The sequence below is a fragment of the Eschscholzia californica genome, unplaced genomic scaffold (genome assembly GCF_041429995.1).
Source record: "Eschscholzia californica isolate CP2 unplaced genomic scaffold, dmEscCali1.0.p SCAF_5, whole genome shotgun sequence".
Classification (NCBI taxonomy): domain Eukaryota; kingdom Viridiplantae; phylum Streptophyta; class Magnoliopsida; order Ranunculales; family Papaveraceae; genus Eschscholzia; species Eschscholzia californica.
In genome coordinates, this window is record NW_028238472.1 from 36232886 (window position 1) to 36238424 (window position 5539).

General features: G+C 38.8%; 1 long non-coding RNA gene across 1 annotated transcript; it reads right to left on the reverse strand.

The window, feature by feature from the left end:
• Nucleotides 1-1421: 1421 nt before the first annotated feature.
• On the reverse strand, nucleotides 1422-3636 carry LOC147538900 (uncharacterized). Its single transcript, XR_015226384.1, has 3 exons — nucleotides 3531-3636; nucleotides 2811-2888; nucleotides 1422-1479 (listed from the first exon to the last, which is right to left on the reverse strand). It is a non-coding gene; the product is annotated as an uncharacterized LOC147538900 (long non-coding RNA).
• Between the last annotated feature and the right edge of the window lie 1903 nt (nucleotides 3637-5539).

The following is a 5539-nucleotide window of genomic DNA, read 5'->3' on the forward strand; positions in this document are numbered from 1 at the left end:
TTTTATGAGCACCCACTTTTGGGCCCAAGTCAAAGTAGTCTAAAGACTTAGTCAAGTTGACTAAGTCTAAGGTTTAAATCAAGTTATCTACTATTCATATTCTTCATCAAAGAATCAACCAAGCAAAGGGTTAGAGAGAAAAGGAGGCTACGACTTAGAGTTTTTGCTGTTCTTGAAGTGAGAGTTTGATAGAGAGCAAGAGAGGAAGAAGGAGGAGGCTGCTGTCTCGTGTTGCAGCTCCGAGCAGCAGCTCGGGACGGCTATGGAGGACCACGGGCAGCTCGAGCAAGACGAGTCCCTAGCAGCAGAAGCTTCCACAGGACGCGTCTGAGCTAAGATCTGCACATTCCAAGGCTCGGGACAGAAGCTCGTGTGGAGGGACAACAACTCGGGTTTCTTCACGAGCTTGGGATGAAGTGTACCAGCTCGGGACGAGCATTGGAGAGCTCGCCCGGAAGCTATCTTGCTCGGGACGAAGCTCACAAGCACGGGACAGCTGCACTCGGCTCGGGACAGTGCATCACATGGCCGAATCTTCAAGCTTTTGGGCGGAAACACAATCAACTTGGCCAGACTTTTTATGACTTTTCCGGGAACCTTTTTGATCCGAAACTTTAGGGCTTTCATTCCCCGAGCTATGATCTAGCTTTCCATATGGTTTGATTTGATTTTGGGTTAGAAATTGCTAGAGAGAGAAAGCTAGGGTTAGCTTTAATGGAGTTTGAGTAAAAATGGAGAAGATCATGGTGGTCGCTATGGGGAACCCAAAAAATTCCTAAGGGGATATCGGCTGCAACTAAAAACTCATATTTTCCAACGATCAAGCCTTGGTGTTTTTAGTTACCTCACCCATTATTACACAGAATAGTTTTCTTATGCCAGTCGGCCCAATGCACGTACTCATGCTCTGATACCAACTGTGGAGCCCCGTGTTCCGAATCACGGTTTGCCCGGCAGTTTATAAAAGAAACTCGGTCTAATACTAACTCAAACCAATTTTAAATATAAACCCAAGCCAAAACTCTCATCACGGGTTACAAATCAAGAACAAACACAGCGGAAAATCAAATATAGTTTAAACCTTTTGAAAATATGCTCGGAAAATATGTAACCCAAAATAGTTTTCATAAAGAGAAAAAAACAACTTGAATTCATGTTTATGAATAGTTCACAGAAGAGACTGAATTAGGACAGAATCTCCTCTATAAATTGAACATATCAAACCTGAAAAACCTGTCAAACATTCATACATATCTCACAAACTTCTAAATAACAATAGCATCAAATAAAAAGTGATAATGCGCATACTATTTACATGTGCACAATCGCAAACAAGTGAGAGAACGATCCTAACTATTCTAGATGATACATATATAATATTAACGTTGTGATTATGTTGAAATATAATAGAAATTATAATCTTACATAATGTGAGCCGTCGAAGTAAACTATGTCACTCCGGTTCACCAATACCTGCAACTGAACAACAACAAATAGGAATGAGATAACCTGAAGGTCAGCTCAGTAAGATACCTAGACATCCTACCCGCACCACACACATCAACATTTTAATACATTAATAGTTATAAGTGTTACATATATACAGATATATATACAGAGATATCAATATGCACACGAAGCAAAACAATATAGCAAGATAATTCTTCTAGCTTACCAAGATCACGACTGAATACGCCCTCAGTCGGGGTCACCTACTATTCGGCTAGGAAGAACCGTTCGGCCTTTGTTAGTGCGTAGGCAGGCGACGCCTTATCGAACGTTTGATTACTGCAGTGTACACATGGATCCACGTAATACCCCGGTAAGAGCTTCCGTAATTCTCCCTTCGTCATCATCGCCCATCGGGCTGGCTTGTGATCTCAATACGCATCGAATAGTAAATCTCACCTAAACAATGATACGCTTAGAATATGTCATGACATACCCAGACGACTATAAGAGCATCGTTGTGTAGCAGAGCCATATACCCACGACGATACAATTATCTCATCTTGAGGCGCGTCTTATCTCCGGCCAGATCTGACGCTTCCTCGCAAGGTAACTCATTGACCACTCGAAGAATACCCAAACATATGCATGAACCTATAATAGTATTAAATGATCTGATAGGCTCCCAAAGCTACAAGAACAGAACCCTCCTAAAGGTCCCATCAACCAAAAGGAAAAGAGCGTTCTCATGTCTCAAGGTAAGGTAAACCCTGTTTAAAGCCAAACTTTTACAAGTGTCCTTTTTCAGGGAATTAGTATTTTCTTATTAAGAAAACTCGGGTAAACACCCTCTTTCATTTCGGTGGTTTGGCAGAATAAATAAAAAAGCATGGCATTAGGTCAGTCCCCTAATCACTCCAAAGGTCGGAATACCCCAACTCCCATCCTCTCCGGACTCCATTCCGGGTAAACTAGAATGGTCGTTACCAAACGGCTGGCCACGCACCGAGTGTAACCCTTGACATAATTCATGGCTAATCCATAACATAAAATAAACAAGGGGACCAACCAATGCCCGTCGTAAAACAACCATTACACGTAACACAGATCAAGCGATTCCGCCTCCATGTTATACACGCAGCTCAAGCGATTCCGCCACCACGTGTTTACAATCCACACAAAACGATCACACAGATCAAGCGATTACGCCTCTATGTGATTATTTTTCAGAAAAACCAATTTGTTTTGAAAAGAGAAACATCCATAACACAGAGTACACCACATACATACATATCATACACATATATATAATGGTGAAACGGGGAATACCCGTGCTCCAAGTAAGATTCGTAGGATCCTACCTCTTCTTGCGCTTCCAATGATGCTCCTGACTAAGCTCCACTTCTCCTCGAGCTCCCTATTGCAGTTTATTAGTCCTACTGAAATATGAAAGGGCAAAACGGTCATTTGACAGTTACATAACTGTCAAGAGTCCTCTTGCAGAGCAAGAATGCATAAAATGAATGAAACTACACTAGGAATGTCCTATTGGCACTATACAATTCACTGAGACGTCTCATCAAATAACTGAAATGAATATAAACCAACCAACTTCCCACAAACTCTATTTTACATTTTCGAGTTTTCATAAGCTGGCAAATTATATAACACACCAAATACCATGAATCTTGAACTATCAAATCATAAAATGAACCCAATGTCACGAATCCATAACTCAACCTATCCATTTATGTGAAATATGACAAAGTTCGGGTAACCATCTCTATTCCAACTCATTTCCAACACTATTCCAAATATGAAATTCGAGCAATAAAATAATTCGGCAGCACCCCGTCTATATTTGGACACTCCGAAATAGTCTACAATCTCCTAAACATGTTTCTGAACACAAATCATTCGAAGAAATTGAATAATAGTCGTCTAAATAGCTCCAAATTTTAACCCAAATGAAATTAGTATAACTACACAGTTATTGATATAACCGTCATAAATCCACCAAATACGGACGAAATTGAAAATTCTGAACGGATAGATATGTAGAACAAGTCGAATGGAATTACCTGGAACAAATTTCATCGAATTCTGACAACCGAGCGTGAAGTAATTGGACCGAGAAAATCGAATTTAAAACCCTAAACTTTCCACCAATATATTCCGGTTGCTGCTGGGTCGCAAGGGAAAATTGGAAGTGGGTTAAACGTGGGTTGGTTTTAAAGAGTTTAAATTGCATGGGGCTGCCACACGTCACCCATTAAAGTGGCCATGCAAAGTTAATCAATTTTAGGTCTATCATTTGTGTACACTTTATAAACAAATTCCACCATTTATATAACCCACTAATTCAACCCTCATTAATTGTTGTATGACCCCCAATTTAACTTTTCCTTCTCTTTTTCACCCCACAACTAACCAACAATAAACTATATGGTCCCTCTCAATCCGACAACGAAGAAAATTACTGAAAACAAAACGATACCCAAACCATGCCCGATCTGTACGACCAATCAAAAATCTTTTATTTCTCGATATCTATCTAATGGGTCGTCTGAATTAACTAAAATTCGAAACCAACTCTTGAAAATTGCTAAGTTTGTTCGACAATCCAACTCGTCTGATTCTCCGACTCGAAGATCTGGGCGCTACAACACTACCCCCCTTAATTGGAATTTCGTCCTCGAAATTCGAAGAGAGTAGAATTGAAACAACAATTCCCAAGGTCAACACAATCTGCCATAAAGCTCGAACCATGAAAACAACCTGTTCCGATGCCAACCCAGACTTCTGTAACCTGTAAATTCCTTAGGATTCCTTAACTCTCGGTGGTAATTTATCGAAGTCAAAATTTACTAAACTATTCCATCAGGACACTCCGCATGAGAAGAGAGTTCTCCCTGGCCCTGAAGAGACTCTGTCGATGATTAACAAAACTTATTTATCCCTCCTACCAATCTGAACCAAAAAGATCTACAACTCAAACTTACAAATGATGACAAACACAAGCTACCAAACAAAAACTCAAATGACATCAATCTGATGAGATTAAACTGAGTGTTGTTCTTGTTGTGAGAAAGCACTGTCAACATGAAAATACTTGCACCACAATACTCTGTCGGTTTGAACAAAAGATATATTACATATACTCTAATATCTTAATAACCTATTCTCGTAAAACACCTGTCGAGAAATGGATATAAAATTCAATCTGGCACCCCTCTAAATAACTCCACCATTCAGAACAACTCTCGAATTCTTATCCTAAGTAGTCCACACTGAAATCTGAGGAATTTGACAACTCACTAGATAATGCAATGAACCCTTGATAAGTAATCTGTCAATCCCATTTTAACCAGCGTCTGCGATGTTATAAATCTGACTATATGCTAAAAAGTCAACTAACCAACCTCTTTTATTCTTCTCCTTAGTTCTATCTACCAACTCTGATCTTGAGAAAAAAACTATATCATTTCTGACGTCACAAACTCACTGCATCTGACAAAAACCGATCTGGCTAACTCTATAAACAAACTAGATCCAACCCTTTATATCCTGAATTCTTCTATAGAACTATAATATTATGAAGTGAAAATGAGGTTAAACACTAATATGTACAACCATAGATTAAGCTGGCACTTATGTTTCCTCTTCCCACATCAAACTCATACTCTGAAGCAATTTCTAAGATATCAAAATAACTGAACAATGAAATCCAGTTTCCATCTAACCACATGACCCAAGAATATTTTATAACTGTCCACGATATAAAAAAATAAAGAATGAAGACCTCTATAACCTATAAATAAGAATAATATGTCGTTAATCCCACATCCTCAAAGAAAATACCATTCTCGATAAGATAAGAAAATATTGTTGCCCATAATATAAGAAAATAGAGAATGAAGATATCTATAATCTATTCAAGTCAACATTACCATTGACACTATAGTCTCAGGAAAATATAGTTGATGTTTATAAGACGATAAAATAGAAGACCACTGTAATATCTATACAGTCATAAAGAAATCAACCCTCGAGAATCATTCTACAATAACCTGAGAACCCCAGATACTTC